General features: G+C 36.0%; 1 pseudogene; it reads right to left on the reverse strand.

Moving 5' to 3' along the window:
- LOC107725235 (melanophilin-like) overlaps positions 1-9661 on the reverse strand; it is a 20832-nt pseudogene that overhangs the window by 10056 nt on the left and 1115 nt on the right.

The following is a 9661-nucleotide window of genomic DNA, read 5'->3' on the forward strand; positions in this document are numbered from 1 at the left end:
CTGTAAGTACGTTTTTTATATTTAAAGAATTTGCCACTGACGATTCAAATATTGGATACAATTGGATAGCTGGCCAATCAGAGCACACCTCACTTTTCAGACTGATGAGCTTTGTAAAAATCGACGCGTTTCAGAAAGACGGGAAAATAATGTGTTTTTTTAACCTTAAACCGCATAAACACGCAGGTCTGGAATCCATGGCAGCTTTCATTGGCCAAGGCCCGCCCATGAGGCCGTCTGACGTTTGATGTCAAACAACCAATCACAGTTTGTTTCCTTCATTGTCACGTTTCGGGGCGTGGAATTGTCGCCACCATAACTTTTAGTTTACTTTTAGTCATTTAGCAGACGCTTTTATCCAAAGCGACTTACAAATAAGAAAAAGTAATTAAAACTAAAAGCTAAAACTCTATAAATACTATATATATATATATATATACACACACATTTAAGAAAATAAAATAAATTAAATTAAAATGACAAATGCATACAACAACATTTCAAAACTAAAACATTTAAATGAAAACAAAAAAAATTAAGCTAAAAACAATTCAAAATATTAAAAGAACAAAAGGTATGAGTATAATAATGATTCTAACATAACACTAAGCCAAACACCAAAAAACAACTACATGTGTATGTACAGCCACACACATATACATATACATGTACATATATACAGTATAAATACATTAAATATATATATATATTATTTCATTTCCATTTTGTATGTTGAAGTACTGAAATAACTCAAATTAAATAAAAGTAAAACTTAATAAAAAGCCTATATAGACACAATAAAAAAACTAATAAAATGACAACATGACTACAACTGTAACTAAAACTAAAATAGAAAACTAATACAAATCAAACTACATTAGTTTATCAGTAATCCTAAAAAAATAACACTGAGGCAAACACACATGCTAAAATAACAACAAGCAGCTTTCATTGGCCAAGGCCCGCCCATGAGGCCGTTTGACCGACATGTCAAACAACCAATCACAGATCGTTTCGTTCAGCATCACGTTTCGGGGCGTGGAAATGTCTCCACAATAACAGTGTGTAAAACTCTCGGACGTATTTTAAAGATTCTATGCCGTGAACTTAAAATTTTTCACATACTTTTGAAAATCCAGCGTTTAGTTGATCCTGATAAGCGCTCGTCGTCAAAGTTGTAAACACGACGGCTTTCTTCTTTCGTGAGGGGGTTTGGCATCATGGCATCTTTGTTTCCAGGCGGAACGTTAAAGAACGCGACACGCGTCTCCCGGAAATCCTGTATAACTTAACCAATCCGATGACGGCTTCGAAACTGCTGAAGTGTTTCCACTTTTTTTGTGCCGTATGCATCAGACGTTTAGCCAACGTTCCGTGGGCGTGACGTCTGAGGCTGAGACTATTCTTAGCCTACATTGTCCCACTGAATTGAATTTGACAATTTACAACAATAATTGTTTTCCGCATTATTTACACGGAAATTCGTTCTGCTTATTGTGTTTTATTTCATTTCTCTTTATGTTGTTCCTTTGACATGTGTCATGTGAGCATATAAATCACACTCGTGTCTGTCAGGTGCTCACCTGGCCATGTGGCATGGATCACAAACCCAGCCGTGGTCCTTCTTATTAAAATGGCTGCAGGACTTGCAGACAAATAGCTTGCAGTCCAGACACTGGCGCTTGCTGTTGACAAGAAATTTGAAGGGCTGCAGACAGCGGATACAGAGGGAATCACTGAGTTTAGGCTGATATTCCAGTAGCTCTCTCTTGGTGTCCTCTTTCATTATTTCGGTCTTGAGTTCCCTGTGTGAATAATAAAAATCTGTCTTGAATGCTGATTGTTTTTATTTGTGGTGTGTAAAACTCAGTTGTGACCTCTTGTTCCAACCGTAACCACTTAGAAATAATGAAAAAAAAAAAGAAATATCGTTTGACAACACTAGTATATGGATGCATGGTTTTGCCTGGATGCTGCACAGGACTGAGATTTTCTGTTTCAATGGGCATTAAATACATGAATATTCATGAGTTTCCCGGACTTGCGCATGGAACTGAGAATTTTAGTTCACGCTCCTTGAATCTCAGCAGATTTGATGGAATATTTCAAAAAAGGTAAATATGTTTTCAGCGTTGCGGAAACTTAAGCATAAACTACAGTTGATGAATAATTTCATAACAGTTTATAATGTTTTTATTAGTTTGCAGTGCACATTTTTGTTCACACAAACTTCTGTGCAGCCGTCACTGACTGAATGATTGCACTCTTTGTGTAATGTTGGGATAAAGTACAAACCTCAGCTGTATACAATGTTTTCAGTTCGATGTGCTCTTCATTTGTAGTTTACAAATGAAGATTATCACAAGGTTTAAGGTTCCACTTGCAGTGAAACCAACCAAAAATCCCAGAACATCTGGATGATTACAGCAACACTGATTTACAATAGTAGCATAGATATGTGCACCAACTATTTCAATTATTTATTGCTATGCTCTTCTGTTACTTTTTAAGTTTTAAAACTCATCCTCTGGCAATGAATGAAATAACATCCACCACCATTGGTCTAATAAACATTTTGCAGCCTACACTGATGTTGTTCTGTCATCTCTTCTTTGACCATGTGTTGCACTGTACCTGGATGACAATGATGATCATTGATACAAATGCATGATCTATTTTCATGCACAACAAACACTCATTCAACATAATTTATAAGTCATAAGGTTTCATATACATATATATTCTTAATCTGGCTTTAATTAGAAGCACTTAAAGTGGAATAAAGATTGGATCAAGGTCTTGATTAGCTTTTGCTAACTAGATGTTAGTATAACGCTGGTGTGGATGTTTGATATTATGTGAGACAGTGACATTTTGTTTTTAAAAATATGAATTCAATAGCGATCTACACTCAAAATCCAAAATCCAGGCATGGAGGATGCGATTAATAAAGTTTTCCTGAATTTTGAGTATGATCCACTGTTGAATTCTTATTACAAACTAAAGATTTATGCACCAAAACAAAAAAACATAGGAGACGAGAGTGATGTAAACATCCTTATTGAATCTGCTGTATAAACATATGACACATAATAAAGCTATTATAAGATCATATGTAAGATATGTAGCCTAATAATAATAATAATAATAATAATACATTTCTAAACTTGATTCTGGCATTTGATTCATGACATTACCAATCAAACGTTTGGAATTGCTATAATTCTTTTTAAAGAAATGTATACTTTTCTTCAACAAGGATGCATTAAAATAATTTTTAAAAAATTACAGTAAAGACATTTATAATGTTACAAAAGATTTCTATTTCAAATAAATGCTGTTCTTCTGAATTTTCTACTCATCAAGGAATCCTGCACTGTATAATGGTTTCCACACTTCATTAAGCAGTACAACCATTTCTAACTGTGATAATGATAAGAAATGTTTCTTGAGTGGCAAATCAACATATTAGAACTATCACTGAAGGATCTTGTCACACTGAAGACTGGAGAAGTCAAGATCTGACATCACAGGGAAAAAATAGAAAACAGTCATTTTAAATTGCAAAAACATTTCACAATATTACTGTTTTTGACTATATTTTTTATCAGATAAATGCAGTTGGTGAACAAAGAACCTTACTTACATGTAGGCTACTTTTTACACTTGTCCAAACTATTTTGTTTAATCCATACAAATTTTACGTATGTAGGCCTATTAAAGGAACACTTTCATGCTTGTGTGTGGTTTAGATTCCTGTTCATTTTGTAAATATGCTAAACAGTTTAAGAACAATCACACCAGGATAGATGAAAAATTATTAGTCCACAGATACAAGTTTATTTCAGTTGGTGCACTCAAATGATAACAACTAATAAGCTACAGCACAACGAACTGAAATCATAGTTTGCGGTGCTTTATCCCAACATTACACAAAGAATGCCTGCAATCATTCAGTCAGTGACGGCTGCACAAGACCTGCAAATAAAAACATTATAAAGTGTTACGAAATTATGAACAAATGTAGTTTAGACTTAAGTTTGTGCAACACTGAAAATATATTTACCTTTTTTGAAGTATTCCGTTAAATCTGCTGAGATTCAAGGAGCGTGAACTAAAATTCTCAGTTCCACATGCAAGTCCAGGAAACTCATGAATATTCATGTATGCCCATTGAAACCGAAAATCTTAGAAACCGAAAATATCGTAACACCCGATTAGAAATTATTGGAATGAAATAACATTTATATCCAGTTTAAAAATAATGTTTTCACTCTGAAACAGGCGTTTTTGATTTTGTTTATAGGTTGTTTGCACATGACGTCACTGATGAGGCGCGAAATGCAGCTGGAGGGCAGGAAGTGATTTTTCTCCATAGGAATCACTAGCAGAAACTCAAAATGGCTGTGTTTTGCGTTGTTGAAGTGATTTTTCTCCATAGGAATCACTAGCAGAAACTCAAAATGCCTGTGTTTTGCGTTGTTTATGGATGCTAAAATTGGCCAAACCGAGAAACCACAAGGAGCTTTTATCATGTACGAAAATGTGTTGTTCATAAGTGGGGAAAAGTCAAGAAATTGACTGAAAAACACAGGAAAAAGTGTCTTGTAAACCTGCATCTGTGGTCGGGAGGAGCGGAACTGGATAATGCTCGTGTGTGCAAATGGTTAACATAAGATATAATAATATATTAAGATATTAATAAAGATATAAATACATTGGGCTGCCACCTCTCACGCAATCAGCGTGAGACAGTTAGAATTCACTCAGTGCTAAACGCCACACGTAGACACGATGTAAACAAGATATTATTTGCAGTTCAGAGAGCTTCACTGATTATAAAGGAACATCGTGAGATTGTGATAAATTGAAGTGAGTGACAGCTTTTTTAGTGATTATATGGAAGCGCTATTTGCTCGCTTTCTAGGCTATAATAAATTCAGAATTTGAATAAAAGTTTTGTTTTACGTGCTGCTAACAGGACCAACATGCAGCAAAGTTTCAGGAGTGAAAAAGCAGAACGAATGAGATGGAGGAAAGTCCGTACTGTACTGTTTTAGGCATGAGGCATTTTTTGCACTTTCATTGTATTGCTGTACACCCAACGCGCTTTACAATCATATGAGGGGATCTCTCTTCAACCACCATGCTATTACAAGAGAAAGGTATTTATAATCACAACATATGTTGGACGTGATCCTTATGTTATGAAGAGGAGCGATTTTTAAACTAAATTGAAATACTTGCCTGATGGTCCTCACTGCAGAACACAAGATCCAGATCCAACTCCTCCCACCTTACATATACCTAAACCTACCCGTCTCCACCCCCTGATCCCTAAACCCACCCATCTTCACCCCTAAACCTACCAATCTCCACCCCCTAGCTGTGGATCCAACCACTCCCCCTGGATCTGGTGTTCTGCAGTGAGGGGCTACTGTGCCATTGAGGCGGTGGATATAGGCTAAGCAACTAAAGCCTGACTCACACTACAGGATTGAAAGACTAGCCGAATCACTGTTTTGCTCACACTACGCAACAAGATTTGTTCTCATCTGTCGTCGTCTTGTCATAGCTGCGCGCATACTACACAACACAACGCTAACGAGGTGCACACACTACAAAACATTCAGTGAAGAGGCGTTCCCGACCATCAGCGAAAATATGTTTTCTCACATAAATTCTCGCGAGAAATTACAGCGATTATAGGCCATATCTTCAAGCATGGAAGATCAACTGGCCCGTCAATTGGTCTGTGCAGTTATTTTATCCGAAAGAAAGAAGAACCCATGAAAAAAGAGAATATGGAAGAAACAATGGCTTGGAAGACGTGGACAACAAGGATTGTCAGTACTGCAGAAAGAGTTGGACGTAATTAAACAGTACAATGAAACGTGGTATTATATACACAATCTATGCATTTGTTACATTTATTTCTAGTTGATTTGATTAATTTGTGGCTTTTCGTTTCTGTTCATAAAGATGCATGATAAGAGTGTTTATACCATCTATCTTGTGATTGGCTGGATTAGTTCCACCTTGTCATTGTGTCGCTCACATTACGAGATCACGTGGCGATAATATCAAACAGGTTTGAAAATATCGTAGCATCTGTGATAGCTCGAGACAGGTTCGGATCAAGTTGCTGACCTGCTCATACCTAACGAGCTTCGGCGACCGCAACGAGCACCGATTTGGTCACGATCCGGGGGTTTTGTCGCAAACTATGGAAATCTGTCCGCTACAGCAAAATCCAGCCAAAAATCCTGTAGTGTGAGCCCGGCTTAACCCTGATTGTATACAAGCTATTTCGAAAGTGAATCCCGTATTTATATGAGGGATGTGGAATATATGTCACTCCTGAAACTTTGCTGCATGTAAGTTACAGGGTATGTGGCTGTTGGTCCTGTTAGCAGCACGTAAAACTCGGTTTGGCCGATTTGAGCATCCATAAACAACGCAAAACACAGGCATTTTGAGCTTCTGCTAGTGATTTCTATGGAGAAAAATCACTTCCTGCCCTCCAGCTGCATTTCGTGCGTCATCAGAATCACGTGATTGCAAACAACCTATTGCAGCGCTTCTAATCTAATTAAACTTAAACTTTAAGGTCGTAGGCCACTGGTGGTCAATGCAAATAAGAATTTAGCGGCACTGTTTGATGTCGTCACACGACACAGGTACAAGCCATGGGTACACGCTACCTGAGGACGCCAAAACGGTATGGCTTTGCCTTTGGGATTTAGGAAATGGGATTTACTGGGAACGATCGATCGATTGATCTATCGATCATCTGTACATACGCTCAATCTATGAATCTTCTTATACGGAGAGTCAGCAGCAGAGAGAGAGAGAGAGAAACATTCTAACTAAAATAGTTAGTCTTGGCGCATATAGCCTATGACTTTTAAATAAATAGAAAGTCATATCTTATTTTCTTGTTAAATGTTCAATCCAGTTGTCTAAAATATTAACTAACAAATATTAATTTAAATACATTTAAATTAAGGTTAGGATTGCAATGTGGGGTTTGATCTGATCAGTTGTTAAAAAAAAGTATAATCTGGATTAGAATGATGTGGGTTTGGAAATCCCATGTTTTGCTATCTAGGATCAGGTAAAGTATTTTACAATTGTGCTATTTTTTTTTTTCAAAGGAACTTTGAATTGGATTGGATTACCCAAATTCACATACAATTATTTCCACATTACACAAATCCAGACTACCAGTGCTCTAAAAGGGACTAATACATCACAATGTGGACAACAACAGTATAAAGAAAAACAGGCAACAAATAGCCATACAATATGGGATGCAAAAATGTTAGAAACTATTTTTAACATTGTAGCCTAATTAATATACAATGATAAATGACATTTAAATTTAATGTATTATTCTTGTTTGATATTGACAGCTGTTTGGGGTATACACAAAAGTGTAAATGAGATGCAAATTTTGTATTATTTGACCAATTTTAACGTTTTATTACATTTTGTTTCTGAAATCAACCCTGTATACATCATTCTGTTAGGACCAGGATAATTCTGAATATTTCTTTATTTTATTTATTTATTTTTTGGATCAAAGGTATCCTAATCTTACAAAGTTAGAACAACACGTAATGAATGTTTAATCCAGATAAAAAAAAAAGACTGGATTACTTGATGTAATCCAATTTTCGTTCTTTCCGTTTTTGACTTGGATCATCAGCACAAGTCAGCATAATAGAGAGGGGAAATGACTCCACATTCTCTTCCATGGTCTTCCTTTCTAGTCTTTCCTCAAAAACCTCCATTCTTAATGTGCCAATTTCCTAAGATTTATGGCCCAAGTGATGGCCTTCTAGCACAATGACCCCTCTGCCACAGCTGTGTAGCATTTAAAATGGGATATATATATATATAATTTCTGCTAAATCTGCTCTTCTCGAGGGGGAAAAAAACTGCTAAGAGCTTTCCTCCACATGTTGAATGATTGTGTGTCTGCGTCTCTTTACACTTTTATTTGGCAAAGGTTGAAAGCACTTCAGCATAAGTTCAAGTGTGAGTCAAATATCTCACATTACAGCATAATCAATTCAGAAAGGATATATGAAAGAAGATTAGGGGAAAAAACTCTTTTACAATTTTTAAATGTTATGTGTTTTTGTATCTTTTTTAAATAATATCTTCTCCCTTATTTCACCCTTGTACGTAACAGTGCGCTTGGTTTTGAAAATGTGAATTTGATCTAATTAAGCCATAGTGCTTGAACACGTACCAAGAACAGTAGCTGACTACATAGTATTCATAATTCAGAATTATTATGAAATTTCAAATTGTTTCAGACAATTCATTTGGCTGACTTGCAGATCACCTGCTCGCAATAGCACTTGTTTTTTTTCCTCTTAAACTTTCAATGAAATTGTCTCCAATGCGAATGTAACCACATTACCACATCATATTTTCAAGGAAAGAACTTCTTTGTTTTTATCATCATCACAAATCTTCACCACATTACAACAAAAATCTCCACAGGACTGTTTTGAACTAGCCTCATTCCAACAGTGAGAGAATTGAGAGAAAAATGTCAGTCATGTGATGTTATTCAATATTCTGAGACAAATCCTATTACCTCCTTTAAAATGACTGGAATTTAGACATACATGGGCTCAGCCTGTTGATAAAGTGTCTGAAGAGCCAAAAGCTTAACAACTCTGGTGGGAAAAATGAAGAAATATCTGGTGAAAAAGGAAATAAATATGTAAGGGACATTAAATTAGGGTTCATATGGTGACTCTTTTACTCATGACAAAATATGTTTGTCCACCCCTTTCTTTTTCTCAGTTTTCTGTTTTTTTTCTGTTTGCTTTGAACTGTATCTGAAAACCTCACCAAAAAAAAAAGTAGACAACAAACAGCTTAAAGTAGAAACATCACAACAAATGAAAGTCAGCACAGGAATGGACATCAGCCCTCTTACAGGAATTGATTTTTACATGCGCTTTTCTTCAGCACTGCATACAAAGCTAATACTTGTCAGTGCTAAGACATGCAAGTGATGTGAACATGTACCACATGTCTGTAAGCTTGACTGTGGGCTGTATCCATGACCTTATTACTTAATGGATTAAAGAAAGCGGATGGTTATGGTCCAGACAGTAGGCACACAATATATGATTATTTAACCACAATGTACTGCATTCACAAGACATTTTCTTTGCTTGCCGAGTCATTAAGCCGTTCCTTCAAAGAGATAAAAAAAAAAAATTAAATGAATTAACTGAATTTTAGTGAAAGTTATAGTACTTTTCCCACTATAACATGAGAGTCCAAAGCCAAGCAGTTGTATCTTCCAGAATACATGAATGCCCTTCTCTGCTGTTGACTTCACTCAAACAAAATGATACTTCCTTAAGATAAGCATTACACCTATTGACATGTTTGGTGTTGTGGTGGTTTGAAAGTTCTTTCAAAAAAGTATCTTAAAGGGGTCATATGATGCGATTTTAATTTTTCCTTTCTCTTTGGAGTGTTACAAGCTCTTGGTGCATAAAGAAGATCTGTAAAGTTGCAAAGACTAAAGTCTCAAATCCAAAGAGATATTCTTTATAAAAGTTAAGAGTCAACCACGCCTACCTAAAACGGCTCGTTCTAACACGCCCCCACATACCTACATCAC

This window comes from Sinocyclocheilus rhinocerous, unplaced genomic scaffold (genome assembly GCF_001515625.1).
Source record: "Sinocyclocheilus rhinocerous isolate Xijiao unplaced genomic scaffold, SAMN03320098_v1.1 scaffold3807, whole genome shotgun sequence".
In the NCBI taxonomy this organism is placed as follows: Eukaryota; Metazoa; Chordata; class Actinopteri; order Cypriniformes; family Cyprinidae; genus Sinocyclocheilus; species Sinocyclocheilus rhinocerous.